Below are 27,702 nucleotides of genomic sequence, written 5' to 3' on the forward strand. Positions count from 1 at the left end.
CCACCTTGTCTCTCTAATCTCTTGGGACCGACACATCTACAAGAACATGGCATGCTTCCAGTCTGTCCATTCTGAAGGTTTGTCATAGCTGAAGTAACTCTGAGGCCAGGGGCACTGAAACAATTTGTATAGCGAGGGTGTTGAGACACGTTGAACCAAACTATAAACCCTCTGTATGATGGAAACCCCTTCAAGCCAGGGGTGTGACAGCACCCACATCACTCCAAGTTCCAGCACCTGTGTCTGAGGCATTGAGACAGGCAGTAGATGGCAGAACTAGGAGCAAGGATGGCAGAATTCAAGCTGCAGTGGGGGAGGTCTAGGTTGGATATTACAAAAACCTTTTTCATTAGGAGGGTGGTGAAGCACTGGGATGGGTTACCTAGAGAGGTGGTGGAATCTCCATCTTTAGAGGTTTTTAAGGTGCGGCTTGACAAAGCCCTGGCTGGGATGATTTAGTTGGGGTTGGTCCTACTTTAAGCAGGAGGTGGGACTAGATACCTCCTGAGGTCCCTTCCAACCCTAATCTTCTATGCTTTTATGATAAGAGTGGCATGATGATGAGATCCTGCAACCTTTGTTATGTTGATCCTTCTGTTTCAGTTCTTAATCCCACTACTCACACCATGTCATGTTCCTGTACCAGATGTGCACAGGCTACAGAGCTTGCTTATACACCCCAGCTGTGTTCATCATAAGCTCCTTTAATGTTTTCCTGCCTGGGGTTCATTTAGAGAAAGCATTTTCGCACAGTGCCACCTATTGACTGAACTGTACCATACCGTTTAGCATTCCATGACAGCACTAAATGTTTGGATAGACCAGTGGTTCTCAACCTATTTACCACTGTGGGCCACGTATGCAGCTCTCTGTGTGTTATGTGGGCCGCATCCACACAATAGATATAGTGCCTGTATGGCCCCAAGGACGTCACATGGGCTGCAGCTGGGTGCTGATTGGGCCACGGGTTGAGAACTGCTGGAATGGAGTGATATGCTGAAGCCAATCAGGAACAGCATGAAACGAGGATAGAGGCAAGAAGGCCGTCTGGAGACATCCCTCGTGTCCAGCGTGGACCTTCTGAGGTGCCCGAGAAGGCTGCACCCAGGAGTTACATAAGAGCTTAAAAAGGCCCTGCACCAGCATGGATCCAACCCAGGGCCCCGCACCTCCCCACAGCCACGGGGGCCCCTCTCAGCCACTGCACCACATAGGAGGGGAAAACGTCTCCAACCTCTCGGAAGCAAAGGCAGGGAAACGTGCACTCCGGCGAGGCTAAGGGCAAGGACTTGGCATCGCTGCGGTCTCCCACACAGTGAGAAGACTCACATAGCACATCGGATGATTTACTTCTCCCAGCACAGAGCCTCATCCCACTTTGGTATGAAAAGAGCCTCATAAATAGCTCTGAAGTGGCAGTAAGCCTGCTGGATAATGGAAAAGCTAGGAATTCTCTCTCCTGGTGGGTCTGTGGAATATTTGATGCAATAACCCCGGCACTAACACTTGAAAGGGAGACGAAGGACGCTCTCATTTGCTCTAAAGCTGTCTGGGTCCTCAGCACCCCCCCCCCAAACGTGGGTTTGTATTGCTGCTCACAGAGACCACTTCGTGTCACTGTTCCTCATCCCCGCTCACTTGTCCTGGCTCTCAGACTGTCACCGGAAACAGAACGACAGCCCCTCTCTCTGCTGCATGCCAGGAACGTGCCGTCCGGCAGCCCTTCCACCAGGACACCCATCACACAGACCTGCAGGGCCTCCAGCACCGCTCAGCGCGAACTGACACTTTATACTGGAAACGTCTCAAGCGGGAATTAAACATGCTCCTTCCCAGAGGAGAGCCGGAGCCCACCGGAAATGTTCCACAGGCCGGCGGACAGCCGAGCGTCCCGGCTTTGGGAATGCAGTAAAAAGGGCACATCAGTGCCCTGCCATTGCAGGGGCCTCCGGCCCCGGTCTGGTCCGTTAGATCTCACGTCAGTTTCCTGAAGCCTGACATGCTCTGGTCTCACTGACGTCTCTGGGCTCTGTGCAGGGCGCACTGACTGAAAAGCAATGGCCTGTGATTTACAGGAGGTCTGACTAGATGATCTAATGGACCCTTCTGGCCTGGAATTCTATGGAACGTGGATGCGTGATCTGGCCCCCGACAGGCTGAAGATGGAGAGAGTGCTAACGAGACCATGGAGAGCTCCCTCGCAAAGCGGCCATTTTGCTCATGGCACTGTAAGCGTGTTCCGAGAGGAAGCTGGGGAGGCAGAGGCCTCGACAGAGCCGGGGCTGCCCTTGGTGCACCACAGGGAGTCTGCCTCAGCAGCCAGCAGCAGCATGTGTGTGCGCAGGAGCTGCCACTCCCCGGCCACCACAGCTGAGCACATCCTAGAAGAAAGTGCAACTCTCAGCATTCACAATCCTCTGGGCTGGGCTGCATCACTCACACTCCTCTGAGCGGGGCTGCATGCCATGCACTCACACTAAACTGGGCCGGGCTGCATGCCATGCGCTCACACTGTGCTGGGCCGGGCTGCATGCCATGCGCTCACACTAAACTGGGCCGGGCTGCATGCCATGCGCTCACACTCTGCTGTGCTGGGCTGCATGCCATGCGCTCACACTCTGCTGGGCCGGGCTGCATGCCATGCACTCACACTCTCCTGGGCCGGGCTGCATGCCATGCACTCACACTCTGCTGGTTCGGGCTGCATGCCATGCGCTCACACTGTGCTGGGCCGGGCTGCATGCCATGCACTCACACTCTGCTGGTTCGGGCTGCATGCCATGCGCTCACACTGTGCTGGGCTGGGCTGCATGCCATGCGCTCACACTCTGCTTGGCCGGGCTGCATGCTATGCGCTCACACTCCTCTGAGCCGGGCTGCATGCCATGCGCTCACACCTCGTTGGGCCGGGCTGCATGCCATGCGCTCACACTCTGCTGGGTCGGGCTGCATGCCATGCGCTCACACTGTGCTGGGTCGGGCTGCATGCCATGCGCTCACACTGTGCTGGGTCGGGCTGCATGCCATGCGCTCACACTCCTCTGAGCCGGGCTGCATGCCATGTGCTCACACTCTGCTGGGCCGGGCTGCATGCCATGCTCTCACACTCTGCTGGGCCGGGCTGCATGCCATGCACTCACACTCTGCTGGGTTGGGCTGCATGCCATGCGCTCACACTCTGCTGGGCCGGGCTGCATGCCATGCGCTCACACCTCGTTGGGCCGGGCTGCATGCCATGCGCTCACACTCTGCTGGGTCGGGCTGCATGCCATGCGCTCACACTGTGCTGGGTCGGGCTGCATGCCATGCGCTCACACTGTGCTGGGTCGGGCTGCATGCCATGCGCTCACACTCCTCTGAGCCGGGCTGCATGCCATGCGCTCACACTGTGCTGGGCCGGGCTGCATGCCATGCGCTCACACTCTGCTGGGTCAGGCTGCATGCCATGCGCTCACACTCTGCTGGGTTAGGCTGCATGCCATGCGCTCACACTCTGCTGGGCTGGGCTGCATGCCATGCGCTCACACTGTGCTGGGTCGGGCTGCATGCCATGCGCTCACACTGTGCTGGGTCGGGCTGCATGCCATGCGCTCACACTCCTCTGAGCCGGGCTGCATGCCATGCATTCACACTAAACTGGGCCGGGCTGCATGCCATGCACTCATACTCTGCTGGGCCGGGCTGCATGCCATGCGCTCACACTCTGCTGGGCCAAGCTAGGCTGCATTTCATGCCATTTCAGGAATCAGTCATAAACTGCCTTGTGCAAGGAAGCAGTGCCACGGGGCGGCAGTGGGAGTGCGGTGTTACGAGAAGGAGGAACTGTGTCCCTCACTCTGATGCTCAGCTAGTCTCACCTCACCCTGCCCCAGATTCCCTTCCCACCCTCACTGTGACACTCCTCCACCCCTAGAGCACCACTCCACACCAGCAGCCAAGCGAGGGTCACTCTCTCTGTCAGCCCAGGACACCACAGCAGAGAGCTGTAAAGGAAGGCAGGCCCGGCCCAGGCTGTGAGAAGTGGGTGCACATGGGCGAGAACCCTCTCTTCCCAACCCGGTCTGGGAGGGCTATGGGGGACGTGCACCCAGCAGCCCACGGAGAAGGTGGCCAGCAGCTGGGCCAGGGCTCCGCGGAGTCAGTTGTGGCACTCAGGAAAGAACATGTGGGATCCATTAGGCGGGATTATTTAGACATCTCCAAAGGGCTCCGTCACAACCCATTAAACTCGGACAAGCAGACGTAATGCGAAAAGGCTGCATGGGGCTTAACAAGGTAGCGTCAGCAAAACAGCCAGCACAGCTCTCCTCACAGCCAGAGCCGTGCGAGCAGGTTCGGGGAGGTGGGGGGCTGATGGCGGTGCGCTGAGCGCGCCCCTTGATCCCAGGGTCTCCGGGAAGTCTAGACACAGTGCCTAGGGAGTGACCGATGGAGGAGTGAGAATGTTTCAGCATCCACCTTGGCTCTAGCCTGCAGAGCAGGGTCGACGCCACTGGCAGAGCCCTGCGCTGCCTCGGGGACATGGGCGAGGAGGGGTGCAAAGAGCGACCAGCCCGGCCAGGCAGAGCGTCTGTGCACACACAGGCCGGGGGCATGGCCAGATCTGGGAGCTCTGTGCACATCGGGGTGCGTCTCACGCCTCAGAGCCAGCTGCGGATTGGGTGGTGCTTGGTTCGTCCCCTCTTCCCGGAGCCTGCTGGCCACGGGAACGGGGATCCTCTGTGCGTCCACAGAACAGGCTGTGCCTGGGGGGGCAAGCTCCTGCATGCAAGCCACTGACAGGCAGGCGGCCTCAGCTTCGACTCGCTGGGGAGGAGCGGGGACCCGATTCCCAGTCAGCCATGAACTCTGTGGGTTTATTCACCCCACGCTCCCCCTCGGCCCATGGGGCTAGCACTCCGCTAGCTCAGTGAGCTGTGGGGACAAACCCACGCCTGACGCGACAGCGGTGAGGCCAGGAGCAGACCGGGAGACCTGCGGGTGTTATGGCGGGACGGGGGGATAGGCCCGCAGAGATGTGGTGGAGCCGTGCTGTGAGTGGGAGCTCCTGTGCTGTGTCCCCAGATCTCCCCTCCACTTGGCTTCCTTCATCCGTCACCCCTCGCCTCACTTCCCCGAGCTTCACGTCAAGGGGCCTTTGTGAGCAGACCTGGGGCAGGGGTCTCCCACCGGCAGCCCTGCGAGAGATTCCAGCCTACACAGCCACTCGCACTGACTGTCCCCCGTGCCCAGCCCACCCTGCGCCGCTGAAGACTGCTCCCTGCCCCGAATCCCCCACTACAATGCCCACAGACCCACCCCGGGCCGCACGACGGAGACCCACAGAGTGAGGTGGGCAGAGAGGCTGATGGAGGATACCGGTGTGTAGGCCAGGCCCGAGCCATCCTGAGGGAAGCTGCTGTGTGCGGTTGAGCGCTTTCTCTGACGGGACCCCCGCACTCTTCCCAAATGCAGCAGGCCTGTGCCCCACAGCGCCCCCCCACCCTCTGCGAAACCATCTGCTCACCTATCCTCACCATCCGGAGACATTCCCACCCCCCACGCCCTGTCTGGCAGACCCTGGTCCTGAGCTCTGTGCGCCTGTTAGGGCCAGGCAGACGTTTCCAGCCCTAGGGGCGCCAATCCCCACCCCGCCGTGGTGACGGCGCCGCCTCTGGGGCCAGGGAGATCTTCCCGTTGGCCAGCAGTCCTGCCAGGCAGCAGAGCTTGGAGAGCAGAGGAGACGAATCACGTAACAGGACTTCCCGCATGATTCAGGGCCCCGGCTAAGCCCACCTGATCTCGTCACAAGAGAACAAGGGCTGCCCATTAGAGGTGTTCAGTCCAGTGTAACCTTACGCCGAAATGGAAAACAAGGGCTGCCTGGGGCCTGCCAACTGCCTGGAATAACTCAGCCGCACGCTCGCCAGGGCAGCCTCTCAGAAACGCAGCAGCTGGAGTGCATTCCACCCTCCGTCATGGCTTCCCAGGACAGTGCCCCTCTCCCTTTGAAGGCCGTCCCTCTGCCAAGTACTCAGAGACCTTCCTGCGTCCCCCGGCTTCTCCCTTCCGCCAAGCCTTGATCCTTACACCAAACAGATGGAAGGAGGATTCTGCAGCCAGGGAAGGAGCCAGTGTGGCTCTGCCTACCCTGTGCCATTTCGCAACATACCTGCAACGCTGCAGGAAGGGCTGGAACCGGCTCTGTTCCCGCTGGCTTTCCCAGCTGAGCCAGGACGTGTGGAGCACTCCTTGTTCCATTGTTGGCCACACCCCGTTACGCCAGGCTGGGATGCTGCCTGTGGCCAGCCCTGCTGCTTTCCTGGCTTCGTGACTGGCAGGGGTTTGTAGTAGCTGTGTCGCTTCCTGCCTCGGCGCTGTGCGGGGAGGGGCTCGGGAAAAGCCTGGGTCTGGCCGCCGAGTGCGGCTCTAGGGTGCAATGCCCTCCCCATGCTTTGCGCGAGTGACCTCGGAGCCGGGTCAGAAGGCATCAGTTCCAGGCAGCCCTGCTCTGGGCGGCAGGGACACGTATGTATGCGATGTGTGAGATCACAGGCCAGCACAAGGCGGGGAGGGATCCGTGCAGTTTTCTTTGCTCAGCCCGTGACATATTGGCAAAGGAGGCTACGTCTCCAGGCTGGCAGAAATCAGGCCTGTTCATCTTCCCGGAAGATGTTCTGGTATAAAATCCTTGGGACGTTTTCATCCCCTTCAGCCGGCAAAACTCATTCAGCGTGAGCGGAAAACGCCCCAGTGAGTCCTGCCACTCCTCCCCTGGAATGTGACTGGCTCCCGATCCCCTTGGCCCTGCTTTTATCGCTCTCACGTCCAGAGACTCACCCCTTGACTCCAGCTCCTGAGCTGAGGGCTTTGCTGGTCTCGGCTACTGAGATTTTACTGTCCATCCGTCCGTCTGTCTGTCTGTCTGGCCAGTGGGAGTTCCTGTGCCATCTGAGCACGAGGGCTCAGCAACCTTCAGAACTCCTGCCCCGACTGTCGGCAGGGTGGGCTTGAGGTTTGGCACGGGCAGAGCTCGGATTCCTGGTCATTCCCTCTCCCCTCTGGGGTTCTGGCAGTCTGGGGCCACGTCCCTTCCTGAGCACCCTGGGTGCAAGGGGCACGGAGAGCCTGCACTGCCGATTCCATGGAACACGATGCTCCATGGAAGAGCTACCAGCTGCTCACTGGGGTTGCATGCGGGTGGGCTTCACGGCCAAGAGAAGATGGGTTTCTTGGTAGCAGATGACATGGAATACACCAAACAATGTCAAGTGGGGAGGTCAGCAGGCTCCACCTGCCTCTCGGGCACCTCCCGCTGCTCTTCCTGAAGAAGCAGTGGACTTACAGTACTTTCACCAGCCAGTGCCCATAATCACGTGATTGCCTCCAGCCTTATTCCCAGAACCTCCTTGTTCTTACGGCCACTAGAAAAAGTGTCGAGGGCTGCAGCCCTGACGGAGTCACCTCATGTCCCGGGGCCCAGGACCTGCTGCAGCCATGACTCAGTGTCTGGCTTCTGTTTGTCCAGACCCAAACAGAGTCAGCTAGTGTCTAATGACCTACTACCAAGGGGCTGCTGTCTGCTTCTGAACGGAGCAAGACGTGGTATTTTGACAGCGCTTGACACATGCAAAGCACTGTACAGACATGAACTAACTGTTTACCTTCCTCACCCCCTGAGAGCGAAGCCTGCGAGCTAATCATTTTATAGACGGGGAAATGGAGACAGACAGGCAAAGCGACACGCCTGCAGCCACTCCCGGCTTTTTGTGCACGGCGCCGCAAGCCGGGGTGTTAATCTCCAGCGTGCCACTTTTGACGTCGTTGCAGCACATGCATCTGGGACTTGCCCCGGTGCTGTAGCGTCACCGTCACTGCGCAGCCAGCCAGCGTGCTGCAGGTTCACACCCTGCATGGCCATGCAGCGCCTCACCAGGTAGGGAAGCCCTCGGTGTGTCGGCAGCAGAGCCAGCATTGGAACCAGGACCGCCCAACTCCCAGCCTGTCCTCATTCTTCCAGCCCACACAGAACAGGCACAGAGGCAGGGATGGGTCTGTCACCTGCCCCCGGAGGGTGCTCTGGGCATGAAGAGTCTACTTCAGCGTGAGCAGAGTGTGTGGCGGCTGCTGTCCTGGCCTACGTTGTATGCCAAGGAACGGCCTGGTTCCTGTCCGCTGGGTTCTGCCCGAGGCAGAGTCTCTGCCCGCATGCAATGCACAGGGGTTACACCCATATGCAGCAGCTAGGGGCTAATCCATCCAGCCACAGGATGGAGTATCGAAACAGCAAAGAAGGTGCATGGTGAAGATTAAGGCCCGAAGGGGCTTCTGGGAAATTCTAGTCTGACTTCCTGGCACAGGCCCAAGGACCTACCTCAGATAATTCCAGTTAGATCTAAACATTTTAAAGTTGCTAGTGTTGGAGAATCCCCCACCACCCCTGGTAAGTTGTTCCAGTGACTAATTGCCCTGGCCACTACAAAACTGTATTGTATTTCTAGCCTGAATTTGCCCAGCTTCAACTCTCAGCCATTGGCTCATGTTAGACCTTTCTCGGCTGGACTGAGGAGCCCTCTGTTATCAAATTCCTGTTCCGTCTGCAGCTACTTACAGACTGTGATCAAGTCACCCCTGAACTGTCTCTATGTTAAGCTAAAGAGACTGAACTCCTTGAGTCTATCGGTGTAAGGTAGGTTTGCCAATCCTTGAATCAATCTCGAGGCTCTTCTCTGACCCCTCTCCAATTTACCAACATCCTTCTCGAGTTATGGGCACCAGAACCGGACCCAGGATTCCAGACGCGGTCACACCAGTGCCGGATACAGAGGTATCCACTCCTACTTGAAATTCCCCTATTAATGCACCCCAGCATCGCAATAGACCTTTTGCCGCAGCATTGCACTGGGAGCTCAGATTCAGCTGATAATCCACCATGACCCCTAGATCTTTTGCAGAGTCCCTGCTTCCTAGGATAGAGTCCCCCATCCTCGAAGTATGGTCAACATTCTTTGTCCCTCGATGTATGATGTTACATTTCACCGTATTAAAATGCTTATTTGCTTGCACCTAGCTTTCCGAGCGCTCCAGATGACTCTGTATCAGTGACCTGGCCTCTTCATTATTTACCACTCCTCCAACTTTTGTGTCAGCTGCAAACTTTATCAGTGATGATTTTATGTTCTCTTCAAGGTCATTGATAGAAATAGAATAGGGTCAAGAACCAATCCGTGCAGGACCCCACTAGAAGCACACCCGTTAGTGATGATTCCCCATGTACAATTACATTTTCAACCCATCAGTCAGCCAGTTGTTAATCCATTGAACACGTGCCATGTTAATGTTCCATTGTTCTAGTTTCTTAATCAAACTGTCACGTGGTACTAAGTCACCTACCTGCCTTACAGAAGTCTAAATATATTACATCAACACTATCATCTTTATTAACCACATTAGTAATGTCATCAAAAAAAGATATCAAGGTGGGGCTCAAGATATAAGCCTGATAGCATCTATTTTCCATAAACCATGTTGCTTGACATTAATTATATTACCCGCCTTTAGTTTTTATTTGTCTAGTCCCATATCAGCCGTTCAGTTGTTTTGCTCATCATTGATGTCAGACTCTCACATCCCCTCTTGTGTCTTAGCACCAGACCAGAGCACACTGTTCTGTTGTCCTCCTGTCCCTTGCAGAATGTTCTTTCTGTTCTTCTTAGATGTGTCCCGCCCAGAGTTAGACGAAGCAGGACTGACCCTGCTATAGGACGGAAGACATACGAAGTCTGAGGAGAGCGGCATAGCTGTGGGAGCTCAAAAATACTATTTATGAAAATTATAGTGGCACCTAGAAACCCCAGCTGAGATCAGGCTCCATTGTGCTGGGTGCTGACAATCCCGGCCCTGAAAAGCTTACAACCAGAACAGCCAAGACAGACCTAGGGTGAGAGTGAAAGTGACTTACCCACAATCCCACAGCAGGTGAGTGGCAAAGCTGGGATGCAAACCTGCATCCCCCTCCAGTGCCCTCCACCCCCACCTGCTGGTCCATGCTGCCTTTCCTTGTCGATTCAGGGCACAAACAGCAGCCGGGCTCCAGCCCCTCCTGGGAAACATGACTCAGGGGTAGCAAATTGTCATTCAACCCTTTTCTGAGGCAGAAAACTTTCAAAAAAGGCTTTTGTTTTATAGACATCATCCGTCTCCCCCGCGCGCTTTCTTTGTCTCTTTTGGCCATTCAGTGTATGAGGAGAAAGGACATACAGGAGGATTTCTAATTTTCTTTTGCTGCTCTGACTTTTCCAGATTCCCTCACCTTTGGGAATGCCACCAAGTGGTCGTCACGGAGTGCCAGCATTCCCTGTGCTGCTCTGCAGCATTTCTAAAGGTGAGGCAAGGTGAAAATAAGAGAGAAACCCAGCATTCGTTTCACTGCCCTCAGTGGAAAAAAGGGTGCGGAGGGGAAGGAGAAACACTGAAATTGTGGGACCCTCCCCCACAAAAAAATCCCCCAAATGAAAGATAATTCCATATCAAAGCCTACAAAATGGGCACAAATTTCAATTTTGTGTGACCTTCTTCCATTTGCTGCTCAGGTCTACTCAGAGATCTAGTCAGTTCAGGGCATTTCCAAGAGGAAACGGGGTCAGCCCCCCTGGTAAATGCAAGGCATCGCAGAGCTCTGCCTCTCAGCCAAGCATTAGGACTCAGAGCAAGGCCACGCCAGAGGAGAAGAAAAGAGCCTAGATCAAATGTTCAGACCTCATTTCTGCCAGCCACGGGGCCAGCTGGATATCAGTAAAATTGCATAAAGCTGGTGTGATACCAGCAAATATTTGGCGGCCTTTCAATGTGTCTCCTGACAGGATTAGTCACATGTTATTTGAATGTCAACTTGCATTTAGGTATCAGAAATAAATAATTCCTTTGACAGAGGAAAGAAGTAAAATACCATTGAAAGCTGATTTTGCACTGATTGTTCTGAACTCTCCCTCCAGCCTGTCTGAAGCCTGGTTTACACCTAAACGTAGGGCCAGTTAACTACATCGCTCAGGGCCATGAAGAATTTCACGCTCTGCGTAGTTAGGTTAACCCAACCTCTTCTATTGACTAACCACCTCTCACGGGGGTGGATTTACTACTGTGACGGAAAATCCTTTCCCTCTGCTGTGGTAAGTGTCTGCACTACAGAGGCGTAGATCCAGCTGTGCCATTGTTGCGCTTGTAGTGTAGACATGCCCTAAGCTTGCTCGGGTGACACTGCCTTTCAACTGCTGCGCAGTCCTGGAAAGAGACTCATGAACTATCTCTCCTCTGTCAATACAAGACAAGTCTGGAAAAATACAGGCAGGGGAACAAACTACTATTTCTTTCTTATGAGCATTTGGGCTCCTGTTAAAAGAACAAGAGAATGACCACAAAAGTGCTGCTCTGCCGCCGGCAGCCCCAAGATCTCATCTGTGTGGGGGAAGGATAAAACTTGGAAGACAAAGTCCTGGACCCTTTGGATAATGGGCTATAGCCTGTCTTTTCTGCTCCTTCCCCTGGTGCATGGGTATTCTCTGGAGCTGTGGTTTTATGTTTGCTCTGTGAATGGTCTTGTCTATTTTTTTCTCAACTTCGGTTTATAAAAACCCACTAACAGAGAAGCTGCTGTGAGCTGACGTGGGCTGGGCTGGAATGCTGGCGCAGAGGTTGGGCGCACGCCATATTCCTGTGCCCCATCGTGGCTTTCTGCCCCGGCGAGCTGCAGTGTTCTTCATCCAGCTCAGAAGCCGAATTCTCCTGCTGAAGATGGCCTGTCTCCTTTGGGCACCGTCTCCACCAGGTGCCTGAGTTTGTCTCCATAATGCACGTCTCACGTTGCTGTTCTCAGGCCAGATGTCACACAGTCATCAAAGAAGGGCTTTCTTTTGGGGCTGGCCTCAGCAATGTCTCTACACCATTAGCACTGTTACCAGCCTACCCTGGCTTTGACCCAGTGACCAAGAGAAGAATAGCTGCCATGCCCTTCCCTAATGCCCAGAGCCTCCCCTCTCTCACTATGTGTTTGCCTGTCCAGAGTGTGCATGGAGGGATGCCCCCATGCTGACTGAGCTGTAAGCAGGTGTTACAAGCAAGATGCGCACGCAGCTTGGAGAGGCTTTGGAAGCAGAGAACTGGCATGGAGCCTGGCCTGGGAGAGGGGGCAGCCGGGGCTACGCAATGCTCTGGCATTGAGCAAGTGAGCTAACAGCTAATTCTCACCTTCTCTACTGCCCTTCCCAGCTCTCCTTTCCTATCCCTCTTCTCCCTGCAGAGAACCCGGGGATTGGCACACCTGTCCCGGGCTCAGAAGAGCAGGAGCTGGACAGAGAGGCACAGATCAGCTCCGGGGTCCAGAAATCTTGTTGTGAGAAAGGAGAATAAAGTTATGAGAACAATAAACTCAAGCACATCCTCTTAGATCAGCTGCTGCACTACAGAGAAGGCTTACAAACCTGGGCTGGCACCCACTGGGTCGCACTAGCTAAGCAGGGCATTGCTTGGATGGGAGACTTCCATAGGTCACCCAGATTCTGCAGGAAGTGGCGTGGGTGACCCAGGGGTGCTACTCTTCTCTCCAAGTCGTACTGAGCAGGAGAGTGCTGCGGGATGCTGTGCCATGTGAAGCGCTGGGGATGAGTCGGTAATGGGGCGTCCATTAGCGTCAGTGGTGACTCCGATGGCCCAGTATGGTGCTAGGCAGCTCTGTACTGTGGGGCATGGTTTATTGACTTAGTATAGGGTGCTATTCTCCCAATGTGATAGTAGGCAGGGTTATCATGCTTTCAGGATAAAAAAAAAATCTGGACCAGCACTGGAGGCAAACACGCCCTTCTCAGCACCCCTCCTCCCTCACCACTAAGCAGCTGTGGAACAATTTGTAACTCGTATTTTAGAGGCACCACCAAAATGTATCTGCTCTGCTCCAGGGGAAAGAGAGAACTAGGTTTCCATCAATTCACAGAGTTCTGAAGGAACTCAACGGTGCAATTGCAGAACTACTAACTGTGGTATGTGACCTGTCATTGAAATCAGCTTCTGTACCAAATGACTGGAGGATAGCTAATGTGACGCCAATTTTTTTAAAAGGCTCCAGAGGTGATCCTGGCAATTAAAGGCCAATAAGCCTAACCTCATTGGTTGAAACTATAGTAAAGACCAGAACTATCAGACATAAAAATGAATACAATTTGTTGAGGAAGAGTCAACATAGTTTTTGTAAAGGGAAATCATACCACGCCAATCTACTAGAATTTTTTGAGGGGGTCAACAATCATGTGGAGAAGGGTGATCCAGTGGACATAGTGTACTTAGATTTTCAGAAAGCCTTTGACAAGGTCCCTCACCAAAAGCTCTTAAGCAAAGTAAGCTGTCATGGGATAAGAGGGAAGGTCTTGTCCTGGATCAGTAACTAGTTAAAAGATAGGAAACAAAGGATAGGAATAAATGGTCAGTTTTCAGAATGGAGAGAAGTAAATCGTGGTGTTCCCCAGGGATCTGTACTGGGACCAGTGCTGTTCAACATATTCATAAATGATCTGGAGAAAGAGGTGAACAGCGAGGTGGCAAAATATGCAGATGATACAAAACTACTCAAGATAGTTAAGTCCAAAGCAGACTGCGAAGAGCTACAAAGAGATCTCACAAAACTGGGTGACCGGGCAACAAAATGGCTGATGAAATTCAATGTTGATAAATGCAAAGTAATGGACATTGGAAAACATAATCCCAACTATACATATAACATGATGGGGTCTAAATTAGCTGTTACCACTCAAGAAAGATCTTGAAGTCACTGTGGACAGTTCTCTGAAAACAACCATTCAATGTGCAGTGGCAGCCAAGCTAACAGAATGTTCGGAATCATTAGGAAAGAGATAGATAATAAGACAGAAAATATTGTATTACCTCTTTATAAATCCATGATACGCCCACATCTTGAATACTGCGTGCAGATCTGGTTGCCCCATCTCAAAAAAGATATATTGGAATTGGAAAAAGTACAGAAGAGGGCAACTAAAATGATGAGGGGTATGGAAAAGCTTCCATAGGAGGAGAGATTAATAAAACTGGGACATTTCAGCTTGGAAAAGAGACGACTAAGGGGGGATATGACAGAGGTCTATAAAATCATGACTGGTGTGGAGAAAGTCAGTAAGTAAGGGTTATTTACTCCTTCTCATAATACAAAAAGTAGGGGTCACCAAATGAAGTTAATAGGCAGCAGGTTTAAAACCAACAAAAGGCAGTATTTCTTCACACTACACACAGTAAACCAGTGGAACTCCTTGCCAGAGGATGTCATGAAGTCCAAGACTATAATGGGGTTCAAAAAAGAACTAGATAAGTTCTAGGAGGATTGGTTCCTCAATGGCTATTAGCCAGACAGGCAGGGATTGCTGTTTGCCAGAGGCTGGGAATGGGTGACGCAATGGATCACTTGATTATGTGTTCTATTCATTGCCTCTGAAGCACCTGGCATTGGTCATTGCAGGAAGAAAAGATGCTGGACTCTATGGACCATTGCTCTGACCCAGTAGGGCTGTTCTTATGTATAGTTTTTAGGGTCAGAAGGAGCCATTCTGGTCATCTAGTCTGACCTCCTGCATCGCACAGGCCTAGAATCCTCACACAGTGAGCCCTGCATGGGGCCCAGTAACTTGGGGTTGAGCTAGAGCAGCTCTTACAGAAAGACACCAAGTCTGGACTGAAAGACTCTGTAGCAAGGCGCAGTGGTCTTCTTCAGAGCTTGGGCACAAGGAAGCATTGCGACGCCCCTGCTGGGCAGAACAAGGCTCTGCAGGCTGAATAGCCTGGGAGCAAAGGGGCGGAGCCAGGCCAGGAAGGGGAGGTATAAAAGGCCTACCCAGCAGCTCAGTCAAGGGGAAGCTGCTGCTGGAGACAGACTTGTCTTTCCTGAGGCTGCAGTCTGGGCCTGACCCAGGCCCCACAGCTGTGTGGAGCAACCACCCTACTGACCGAAGCCTCCAAGGCCTGCCAGGCCCTAGTGACTGGGAAGAGCTACCTGAGACCAGTGAATGGGAGAAACCCCCTGTGGCTGGCCCTGACCTGACCAGGGACCCTCTGGAGCTGCCTGTGCCCGGTGTGCTGGAGGACCTGCTGGGACCCTGTGACCTGGAGGAGCTGCCCTCCGCTGATGACCCTGGGGAGTTTCTGGACTGGCTGAGGGGAAGGGACTCATGGGGCTCCCGCTTGCTGTCTACCCCAGCACCCAGAGGAAGACCCCTGGCTGCAGGTAGCCAGGTGCAGGGTGGGAGGAAGTAGCCCAGGGACAGCTGACTAGAGAGTGGCTGAGGCCGAACCAGTCAGTGTGTTGCGACTGGATCCCCGCTGACCCAGTGGCAAACCACTGTGCCACTGCTAGGGCCCTGGGCTGGTTCTGAGGACTAAGCAGGCACCTCTGACTCCAGCTGAGCCAAGGTGAACCCTCTTGGCCCCGTGCCTCCCAGCCGGCCGGAGGGCTTGGCAGCCTGGCACTGAGCTCACACGCGCTCCATCCCAAGGGATCTGCTCTGACGCCACTGTCCTAAGCCCTGCCACTGGGGGCGGCCTATTGCCCCCAGTCTGCTCCAGACAGGTGCAGTCGATCAGCTTCACAGCCGTGGCACCTACATCCTGGCTCAGGCTATTGCATTCTGGGCTGGGTGGCTTGGAGCTGTCTGTAAGCTGGCTGGGCGCTTTCCAGGTGGGGTAGGGACATGCAGCTCCCAGGGACCACAGCAAGAGCCCAGCAACCTTCCCAGCTGCTCCAGGATGGCACCAGGCCCCATGCAAGTGCCCCTGAGAGACCTGCTGCCCAGCGCAGGCACTGAGGACGCTGCCTGCATGCCTGTTCTCAGGATCTGTGGCTTTGCCCTGCTCTGGGAGTCTGGACTTCCTGCTTCCCGATCACTCTGGGGCATTGAGCGCTGAACCTGTTTATTTTTGTTCCCTCTGCAGCTCTGGTGATTCTTGCTGGCACGGAACCTCTGTTTATTATCATTTGGTTTTCAGCTTGTTTTGTGGGGATGCCAGAAGCCCGAGGATACAGGGAGACCCAGTTTAGCATTCTCAGATTAGACTGTGTGACCCCCAGCAAATCCTTTCTGCTGACTGGCCAGCGGACGTGCAGGGCCGTGTTCTGCAGGGCTGAGGCAAGGACTCTGGCAGTGGTACTGGCTGGGAAACTACAGGGGCTGGAGGGAGACGGCAGCTAGTAAGCTGATAACAACACCTTCAAAAGACATCCTCTCTAGTGCGCTCTTGAAGGCAGACAGCGCGCCTGGAAATTGTGCTGCACCAGATCTCAGCGGTGCTGAAAATGACAACCCAACAGCGCCTGGGGAAGCGTGGGAACTCCCCAGGGACCCAGCAGCACAGTCCTTACCCCAGGTGCACAGGAAGTTGTTCCTTGTCTAAAGCCAGTCTTGTCCCCTCTCCACTATCAGTGCTGATGCCACAGTCTTCCCAGGTGGGCATGGCTGTGCTTCCTGGGCCCTGGGGCGAGGGGAAGATTCTCTGTGGGGACTGGTCTGAAGGGAGCCGGACAGATCCAAGGGGGCCAGGCAGATATGAGTAGGTGGGAATGTTGCAGCCCCTGTTGTTGCTGGCAGTTCTCTTTCTGCCAGCAGTTAAGGATGGTGGGAGAAGACAGCTGTTGGGCAGATGAGCTGATCAAAGGGCAGAGAGCCACTGTGGTTCCCTCCCCAGAGGGCAGGCAGCCTGGCAGCATGGCCGCCAGGAGGGCAGGGTGCCATGGAGGGCTGAGACCCATCCACAGATAGTATGTGGCGCCATTGCTGCTATCCTCCCCTAGGCATGGTGACTGGGTACATTCTGGCACGCATGTGGTGTACGCTGAGTGCAGGCTCGTTGGGCATTCATTTAGGCCTCTGAGGATGTGAACTGGACATAGAATCATAGAATATTAGAGTTGGAAGGGACCTCAGGAGGTCATCTAGTCCAACCCCCTGCTCAAAGCAGGACTAACCGCAGCTATATTATCCCAGCCAGGGCTTTGTCAAGCCTCAGCTTAAAAACCTCTAAAGATGGAGATTCCACCACCTCCCTAGGTAACCCATTCCAGTGCTTCACCACCCTCCTAGACCTCCCACCCCTGCAACTTGAGACCGTTGCTCCTTGTTCTGTCATCTGTCACCACCGAGAGCAGCCTAGCTCCATTCCCCCTGGAATCCCCTTTCAGGTAGTTAAAGGCTGCTATCAAATCCCCCCTCATTCTTCTCTTTTGCAGACTAAACAAGCCCAGTTCCCTCAGCCTCTCCTCATAAGTCCTGTGCTCCAGCCCCCTAATCATTTTGGTTGCCCTCTGCTGTACTCTCTCCAACTTCTCCACATCCTTTCTGTAGTGCGGGGCCCAAAACTGGACACAATACTCTAAATGCGGCCTCACCAAGGCTGAATAGAGGGGAATAATCACTTCCCGCATCCTGCTGGCAATGCCCCTCCTAATGCAGCCCAATATGCTATTAGCCTTCTTGACAATCAGGGCACACTGCTGACTCATATCCAGCTTTTTATCCACTGTTACCACCAGGTCCTTTCCTGCAGAACTGCTGCCTAGCTCGTCGGTCCCCAGTCTATAGCTGTACATGGGATTCTTCCTTCCTAAGTGGAGGACTCTGCACTTTTCTTTGCTGAACCTCATTAGATTTCTTTTGGCCCAATCCTCCAGTTTGTTTAGGTCCTTCTATATCCTATCCCTACCTTCCAGGGTATCTACCACTCCCCCCAGCTTAGTGTCATCCGCAAACTTGCTGAGGGTGCAATCTACCCCATCCTCCAGATCATTAATGAAGATGTTGAACAAACAAAGACATAGCTCCTGGAGGCTTTGTTAAATGTCCTGCCTTCCAACACAGCAAACATGGAGACGCAAACAAGCATGCAAAAGCAGCCACTGAAATTGCCCCCACCACATTTTTTTGCATGCACCACTTTGGGTGACCAAGTCTTTCTGCAGCCAAAACTTCCCACCGGGTGCATAAGTCAGCGGGTTTCCCTGTGCAAAACCAACTTCTGAGCCAGGAAAACATGCTCACCCTGAACTCTGACCCAAAACATGAGGGGCCTGATGGACTTTGCCTCCCTCTAGGGAGAGGGGGACAGAGAGTGGGGACTGTTATCCCTATTATACAGTTGGGAACCGAGGCACGGATAGACTAAGGGACTGGCTGAAGGTTACAGGGTTACTCATTAACACTGCTCTGTGCTCCCTGTGTAACCGTGGGCCAGTCCCATGGTCTGTCTGAGCCTCCGTTCCCAGCTGTGCAATGGGGATAACAGCCCTGCCCTGTGTAAGGGGGATTGAAAGGATAACTACAGTAAGATCAAAAACAACGAGAGTTCTGGAGCACTTTAAAGACTAACACATTTCTGCCGGCATAAGCTTTCGTGGGCTGCAACCCACTTCGTCTTCATGCATCTGACGAAGTGGGTTGCAGCCCAGGAAAGCTAATGCCTGCAGAAATGTGTTAGTTTTTAAGGTGCTCCTGGACTCTTGTTGTGTTTGCTGTACACAGACTAACATGGCTCCCCCTCTGGTGTGGTGGTCTATGCAGATGGTCTATGTACCATGGATTGGTATCAGCGCGGCAGTGATCCGCTAGACTTGGTGCTGCCTAGGGGTGTTCATCCAGCTGGACAGGCTGGAGAGAGAACATCGCTATTTGCCTGAGACAGCCAAGGAGAGGGCAGCTCAAGCTGGAGGAGGGAGCTTTGGGTCTGCCCAAAGGGGGCAGCTGGATGGTGGTGAAAAGAAAAGGAGTGAAAAGAGACAGCACTGGGTGAAAAGGGGATTGGCCAGAGGATACGGTGTTAGAGCAAGCTGGACCATGGAGGTCCGTATGTAAGGACTCCGGTCGCGAGGGGCACAGAGGGGAGATGTGAAATATTATATGCTCAGTGTAGGAATGGAGATGTTCCAGAGACAAATGGACAAGGCAAACCATTTTGCTGATGCTTAGCTAGCATGCCTTCGGTACCCAGCTGCAGCTGGTGCAAGATGGCTTTAAAGTTTTGCTGGCTTTTAGAAAGCGAGTGAAAACCAGATAACAAATGTGTTTCAATCTCTGCTGTGTTTACTGCAGGATCTGTGCGAGCCTCGCATAAAGTTTCTGAGAACATGGCAAGGGAGATAGGTAAGAGTGGTATGTTAGGTTTAAAGTACTGCAAAGAAATGGTGGCACCCTCATGTGATGTAAACAACCCTAGGATACGTAGAAGTAAAGTGAAGCTTGGATTTTCAGCCAGTTGGCCAGCTGCACTGCTGCCTCCCAGATGGGCTGGTAACATATTGACCTTCTTTTCTGTATTGATCTTTGACTAATGATCTGCCTCCAGCTTGCCCCTCCAGGGGACGTTAATTGGATAACAGGGCATGCTGCCCCACACGTTCCATGGAGCCAGAGCGTGGTGGGTGACGAAAGGTAGGCTGGTGAGCTGGGCGGCTGGGAAACCAGTGCAGGAGCTAAGGCCTGTGTGTGGAGCTGGGTTGCCTGGAGATCAAATGAATAATCCGCCACCCACGTTCTCCACTCTGAGCCCTGGCTGGGTGCCTTTGTGGGGCAGGGGCTGGGAATGACGGATACATAATGGTGACAGACTCAAGGGATGCGGGGTTGATGTGGCAGGATCTGATCCTAGGGTGGCTGTAGCTCTCGGCCTTGGTGCTGGGATAATGCCGGGGACACTCGTCTGCCGTAGGCCCCCAGCCCGTCTGGAGCCCTGCCTTGTGGAGGCCAGGAGGAGGGACTGGCTGAGAGCCATGACAGAGCAGAGCCATGACAGAGGAGGGGCTGGCTGAGAGCCATGACCGAGATGGAGCATGCTATTCCAGATCTAACTGGGGATTGGCCAAGTGTCTCCTGAGGGTCTGTGTGGGCAGCCCAATGGGATCCGGGACAGGATCTGCGCAGGATTTAGTCATTGCCAAAAGGCGCAGGAACCCGCTTTCTGGCAGGGCTGGGAGCTCTTGCAGACCGGCGAGACTCCGGTGTGCGCACCGTGCCATGCCCTCTGAGCAGCCTTGGCTGAGGGACAGCAAAGCCAGGCCAGGTCCCCACTGCGCACCCAGCACGGAGGGGGCAGGAGTGTTCAGAGGCCCGGGAGAGAGGAGCTGGATGATGAAACTGAACAAAGGGAAACAGGCCCAAGATCAGGGGAAGCTGATGGCGTAGTCTCCCCAAGGGACGCAGCGGGAGCCCCGTGGACTGGGACAGTTATGGCTAGAGACTCGCCAGGCTGCGGGAGCGTCCTGCACTGGCCAGGACACACCTTGGCTTTCTCTAGGGTGCAGGGAAGCACAGAGGGGCTGGGGTGGGGGTGCCAGCCAGTCAGAGAAGAGGGCCCAGGCAGGAGGCGCAGAGCCTGGCCCTGCAGGGCGGCTTGAGTGAAAGGAGCCTCCTGATGGTGTCCACGTTGATCCCCACTGACTGCTCGTTCAATGGAGGCCGGCCTGCCCGCAGGCATGGGTGCAGGCAGAGCTGGGTCTGCTGGAGACACATAGCGGGGCATGTGTGACGGAGCCCCGAGGACGGTGCTCTGGACCCCTCGGGACGCAGCCAGGCAGGACTCTCGTACTCGGAGTCTGCCCCCTCAGGTCTCCACGCACCAGTGCAGCCACCTCCTGACTCTGGCCTCAAAGTGTTCAGTGGGGAGCCCTACATGCTCCAAAGGGGCCATGCACCCCACCTTGCAGCTGGCTGAAGTAGGACCAGCAGGCCAATCAGCTGCTCTGGGACTCCGCCAATCAGACTGCTGGGGCGGAGCCTCACACTGGGGCTGGGCTTCATGGGTCTCATGTAAGCAATTCTCAGCAGGCTGCCAGGTACAGGGTTGCAGTGTGGATGCTCCCATTATCTTTGGGGGCCTGAGTTTGAGACCTGGGGGTCATGATATCATCCCCTCCCTTAGGAGCATCCTCTGGGTGACATGGGTCTAGGTTTCTTGGGGTGGCTCCTATGGAAGGGCCGAACCAGGACAGGAGCATGAATGTTTTCAGGTGACTCCCAAGTGCGTTCCTCTGGGCTGTAACCTTCCCAATGAATCAGGTACCATAATTTGCCCTGCTTGAACTTAGAGTCAGGGACTACATGAACAATGTATTCCTCCTGACCCTGTACTCGCACCTGTGGGGTGGTGATGGTACTACGTGGGGAAATGTGTTCTCCCTGCATGGTCTGAGAGGTGGAATACGGGTTGGAGTCTAAGGGATCAAGGAGCTTGAAGATAACCAGGCTGATTTGTCGCTTAATCTGGTACAGGCCAGGGAACCAATAGTCTATTTTCCAAGTGGGCTGTCTGTGCAGAGATGTTCTGTAGACAGCTATACCTTTTGCCCTACGGAGTTGGACAAACGGTATGTTGTCTTCACTTGTTCACATGCCTTTTGTAGTTGTTCACCTTTTCAAGGTGTCCCTTCACCTCCTCTGGATGGATGTTGTACAAGGTCCAAGGCAGATATGTTGGGGGAGGATGTGGGTAGTTGTGGTGAAATTGGGTATGGTGCCCATAGCTGATAAAGAAGGGGCTGTGGCCTGCAGACGCATAGTCTGTGTTATCATACAAGAGCTCAGCATAGAGGTACTATGAAGACCAGTCATCCTGCAATGGTTGATGTAGCACTGTAAATATTGTTAGAGGGACTGGTTGATTCTTTCTGTTTGGCAGTTTGACTGAGTATGGTAGGCTGAGGAGGTATTTATGAATCCCGAATATACATGCAAGAAACTGTCAGCAAACTGTGGCCTCCAGTCAGAGGTGAAGTGAGATGGAAGGTCATGAAGATGGACAGTGTTGTTTATCTAGAGCTGGGTGGTTTTCCCGTGCAGGGAATGAAGTGAGCCATCTTGGAAAAGCAATCTACCACTGTCAGGATGGCTGTAGAACTACTGGATTCTGGTAGTTCCACCACAAAGTCCAAAGAACTGGCCTGCCAGGGCTGAAATGGGGCATCCAGAGTTTGGAGGAGACTGCAGGGTTTCTGGCATGGGATCTTGGTGCAGGCACACACCTGGCAGGAAGCTGCAAAGATCTGTATTATGAAGAAACAGGATGTTAATGTTAATCGTTGGGTTTATATCACCCTAGGTGTCCTGCCAGGGTGGAGTCGTGGCACAGTTAAAGAACCGTCACTTTTGCAGGTCCTGGGGGAACATAAATGCAATCTCTTACAAACGTGATCTCCTCCCAGGTGTCACGCAATTCTCAGTTGATAATGTCCAACTCATCAGCTGGAGTTCCAGAGACAGAGGCAGATTGGATGAGCATGAGCAGGTCCTAATGGCAGGTTGCATTGAGGAAATTATAGGACTTGAGAATGTGGGCTGGTTCCAGACTGGAGCCTCGTGGGTTGGAGCCATATCTTTGGGTCAAGGCATCAGCCTTGCCATTTCTGGTCCAGGGCTGTAGGTCAAGGTAAATTTGACTGGGGAGAAGAATAGGGCCTACTGGAGCTGTCAGTTAAGGGCCTTGGACCTGTCCAGTTCTTATGATTGGTAAACACTTGGATCAGATGATCGGCCCCTTCCAAGTAGCATCGCCACTCTCTGAAGATGGTCTTTAATTGCCAGGAATTCCTTGTCATAGATCTCAGAGTTTCTCTCAGCAGGTGTAAGCTTCCTCAAGTAGTTGGCGATGGAGTGCGGTATTTGCTCGAGTCTATGCCTTTGGGAGAGGACTGCCCTAATCATCGTACTAGAGGTGTTCGCTTCTACAACAAAAGCTTGTCATGTCTGGGTGGGCCAAGACTGGAGCAGTGGTGAAGGCAAGCTTCAACTGCTTGAGTGCGTACTGGACCTCAGTCAACCAATGGAACTGGGCATTTTTCCAGGGTAGGGCTGCGAGGGGCTCCATTTGTTTTGAAAAATTCAAAATGAACTTCCAGTCTCTTGATTCCATCTGGGGATAGGATGAAACCCAGGAACTCAGTTGAGATCTGATCAAACACGTGCTTCTTTAGTGTAGCTTAGAGACCATGTTGTCATAGTCTCTCCAGGACTGTGTAGACATGAGTGGTGTGTTGGTCCAGAACATCTGAGAAGATCATATAATGTGTCATATAAGTATTACACAACAAACTGATCCAGTAGGGCTCGTAGCACATTGTTAATGAAATACTGGAAAGTCGATAGGGCATTAGTCAATCTGAATGGCATAACTAAAGTGACCAGCAGGTCTTAAAGGTAGGCTTCCATTAACCCCCTCTTGGATATGGATGAGATTGAAATCTCCCTTGAAGATTCAGTTTAGTGAATATGTGGGCGATCCCCACGCAGTCCACCAACTCAGGGATCAGGGGTTGTGGGTAACAGTTACGGATTATCTGATGTAGGGATTGGTAATCAACATAGAGGTGGAGTCTGCTGTCCTTTTTTATTAAAAGGACTGGGGCATGGGCAAGTAAGGTTGACTTGCAGATAACTTGACTGAGACAGGTTCTCTTGGAGATATTTGCAGAACACCACCAGTTCAGGCTCCAGCACTGCATATATCTGCTCAAATGGTATCTTCACCCCTGCCTGAAATTCTATGGGGATTCATAGTCCCAATGGTGAGGGAGGCTTTCTGCATTCTTCTTAAAGACGTCAGTGTAATTGTGATATTTGGGGGGAAATTCCATAGTTTTCCCAGTAGGTGTTTCAGTGCGGGTGACTACACCTACTAGGGTGTTCTTGGGTCTGGTGCAACGTTTGCTGATCCCCTGATATGCTGTTGGCAGAATTCTGATAGGAAGGTCGCCTTCTGCTCTTGCCAGTAAAGAAGGGGTCTTGAAGGATCAGTCAAGAGACACCAAGGATCCACGGAAAATGGGGAGAATGGATTGTGCCAAATTTTATTATATTTCTGTGTTCCTAATAAAAACAATGAGAGTTCTGTAGCACTTTAAAGACTACCAAATTTAATTTCAGTAGACATAAGCTTTTGTGGGCTTCACCCCACTTCCTCAGATGCAGTTGGTAGAAATAATATAGCAAATACATAGTAGCAACATACATAGTAGGCAACATATACATATCCAAAGGCATAGACAGCAATGGGGTAGGTGGATGAAAGCCGGGTACTTGAGGCCTAATGACAACCATTGAGTAGGAGGTGAGAATGGGTGATCAGAGCAAATTACTTCTTGTAATGAGAGAGCCATTCCAAATCCCTGTTTAAACCCAGTTTGAATGTGTCAAGTTTGCAGATAATTTCTAACTCATCAGTTTCTCTTTGAAGTCTGTTTCTGAAGTTTTTTTTGTGACAGGATAGCAACTTTCAGGTCAGAAATAGAATGTCCTGGGAGACGGAAGTGTTCTCCGACTGGTTTATGGCTGTTCCTAATGGCTTCCAGGGGGCAGTCTCCTCCACAGCTAGACCTGAAGGCAGCGGGCAGCCGTCAATAGTTTCAATAGTGTCATGCCCTTGTGTAGCAGGGGAATCTGTTGGGCCTGAGCTGTAGTTGCATTCTCAATGAGGGCCTTTTTGGGGGGAATCCTTCCCCCGGGATGCACAGCTGGATGGGCACCTGCAAATGAGAAGCCTCTTGCTGGAGCTCAGAGTGCATCTCAGTGAAGACCAGGATACAGAGAAGCTCTCATCTCTCAAGGCCCAGGCTGGTTCACCCCACGGTGCCTGGACTGTCTTGTTTCCCCAAGCTCTCTGGCATTCCTACTGGGCAGGCTGAGATGGCGCGGTCAGTTCCCTGCAGCAGAAGCACAGGTGGCACCGTTCCTTTTCTTTGGGTGTGAGACACTGATGACTCAGATCAGTTTGCATGGATTTGGTGGCCAATATTGGAGCTCAGGTCACTGTACATCAGAAGGATGGCTGCAGAGAATATCTTTTCTCCTTCCTCCCTTCTCGTAGCTGATTATCTACGCGGGCGGTAAGGTCCACGAGGGCATATAGGCATCTCTGCATGGGCCAGTTTGTCTTTAATTTCTTCCCATAAGCCTACTGGAACTGGTACAGCTGTGCTGCTTCATTCCACTCTATCCGCTGAGAGGAGACAGAAATGCGCTGCATAGGAGGCCCCTGTGCCTGGCCCCTCAGGATGGCCTCGGCCGTTCGAGCATACTGTGGGTCATCAAAGATGGTTGACCAACTGGAGAAAGGCATCCCGGTCCGACAGCGCTGGGTCTGGCTGTGGCCTTTCCACAGCGCGGAGGCGCAGCCTAACACGCCTCCTGTCAGCAGGCAGATTGCCAAGGCCACCGTGGCCAGGTCAGAGGCACAGATCTGGGGATGCCTCAGAAACAGAAGGCAGCATTGGTTCATGCAACCCCAGGACTCTGGTTCGATGGGAATGGCCGTTCCGGGCAAGGCGCTGCCGGCTGTCTTCTTGGTGTGAGCTGCCTCACTTGCCCCTGCAGCCACTGGTTGTCAGAGGTCAGCTGCACAGCTTGGGCCTGCAACGCTTGATTATCCACCTCCAGGCGAGGCCAATGCTTCTGTTGGGTGCAGTGGTGCTGCTGGGTCCATCCTTCTCACACAAGGCTCTGCCCTGTAGGTTTATTCGTGGGCAACACGACCTAGTAGTCAGAGCCTGAGTCCGCAGCCATGAGACATAAGTCAAGTGTTGGCTGGGTCGGGGTTCCAGGAGGTCAGAGGAAGGAGACAAACTGGAGATCGGAACCATGGGTCAGATGCCAGGGATCACACCGGGTTGGGATACCAGGAAATCAAGCTGGGGGCGGGGGCAGAAGCAGGAGCAGGAAGCACAAGACACGTGGTCCAGAGCCGGGTGGAACCCAGTTGTTCAGACAACTTCCTGTTTCTGCTGCTGGCTGAAGTCAGGCCAGCAGGCCGCTCAGTTGCTCTGGGACTTTGCCAGTCAGGGATGGAGCCTCAAACTGGGGCTGGGCTCCAGGTATTTCAAGTAAGCTATTGCCGGCAGGCTGCCCGGTGGAGGTTTGGAGTGTGGCTGCTTCCATGAACCTGGCCGGCTTGGGTATAAGACCTGTGGGTCATGACACACAAATGAGCCCCTCTCCCGAGGAGGCTCACCTTCCTCTCCAGACCTTTCCTGGGTTCCCACTGGGGTTTCCTGTGTCCTGTTGGGCTGGTTCTGCCCTGGCCCCTGGGTGGGAGCAGTCTGGTCTGGTGGGGACGGGGCAAGGGCGGAGGCAGCTCATATCTTCCATGTTACTTCATTCATTCTTGCTCCCACTGAGCAGTTGTTTATTTCCCTGGGAGCTTCTGGCAGGCCGACAAGTTCTTCTGAAACAGCAAACGAGTGAAACGGCAGCCAAGCGGCAGGGAGCCCTGGGCAGCAGAGATGGAGGCGCCTCGGCCACAGGCTCCCAAGCTGTGGGGTACAGGGACAGGTCTTCTCAGCCCAGAAGGCAGCCTAACGCGGGAGCTCAGCTCTGGGACAGGGCTTGTCTGGGTCCCAGGCTGGGGTGGGTGGGCAATAGCCCCGCAGGAGATGGACGTGGCAGGGGGAGAGTGGTGGGGCGGGGCTCAGGGCACAGTGCCGATACAGGACAGCAGGCATCACCAGGCTAGAGGTCCAGCTCCACCCAGCGCAGCCACGACCCAGATACCCACCCCTGAGCCTCCTCTGATGCTGACTCATCACTGAAACTGCAGCCGATGTACCGGGGTGTGATGGCCATGGAGCCTGAACCCCCCACACTCCCCCAAACCTTCTGACCCTTCCCTGCCTCCTCACTTCCCTCCCCTGCACTCTCCGTAACCTACCCTTCCCCTCCCCCAACTCCCCCTCTCAGGTCCCCCCTGCATCCCCAGTGCCAAGGCAGGGGTGCAGCACACCAACAGGGCAACCCCAGGCCCCCCGAGTTCAGGCCAGTCCGTTTCATGGCCGAGGGAAGACAAGAGAGTGAGGTATCTGGCATCATGTCCGACCACCCTTGACTGCCCTGACCCGAAGGATCAGCTCCCCATAGGGGGTAATTTGACCCGCTTTCCCCACGTTGCCTCAGTCTGACGCTGTCAGCCTGACTGAGGACTGGGCCTTCCTCAAGGCTGGGGCTGGGTGAAGCATCCCTTTGGCTCTGCTAGGGAGTGCAGTGGGCGGAGGGTCCCCCTCCTTCCCCAGGCCCCAAGGCAGTGACTGAGCAGCCCACGGGGTCCCCGCTCCCTTCAGGGCTGCCTGCACCTCAGAGTACTCCCCTGCCCTGCGGTTTCCTGCACAGCCTGTCCCACCCATGCAGTGGCGGCGTCCTGAGGCTGCAGCGGGGGCAGGCGTGTTATCGAAGGGGAGGGAGCCGGTTCAGGGCGTGCACATCTGGGAGAAATCTGCCTGGCATCCAGCAGGCCTGGGCCTCAGCTGTGCAGCCAGCCTGGCGCAGAAGAGAGTCAGAAACAGGCCTGTTCCCAGCCCGGCTGGAGACGCGCGCCACGTAGAGCTCAGCACTGAGGGGGAGCGGGGCAGGGCACAGCTGGATGGACCCAGGCGGGGGTCAGGGCCGAGGGGCGGGTTATAATAGAGGGGAGGGGACAGTACAGAGCCTGGGGGTTATAACACCAGGGGACATGGGGGTTGTACTGGTAGGAGAGGGCAGTGCGGAGCATGGGGGCTATGGGAAGGCAGTGTGGTGTGTAGGGGTAATTCCACTGGGGGGAGATGTGGAGTGGGGAGTTAGAATGTTGGGGGGTGGTAAGAAGTGGGGGTTAGAATAGTGGGAGGGGGCAGTATGAAGTGGGGGTGGATTACAATGCTGGGGAGAGGTAAGAGGG

The sequence above is a fragment of the Emydura macquarii genome, unplaced genomic scaffold (assembly GCF_026122565.2).
Source record: "Emydura macquarii macquarii isolate MOO-44397 ecotype Brisbane River unplaced genomic scaffold, CSIRO-AGI_Emac_v2 contig_450, whole genome shotgun sequence".
Lineage (NCBI taxonomy): Eukaryota > Metazoa > Chordata > Testudines > Chelidae > Emydura > Emydura macquarii.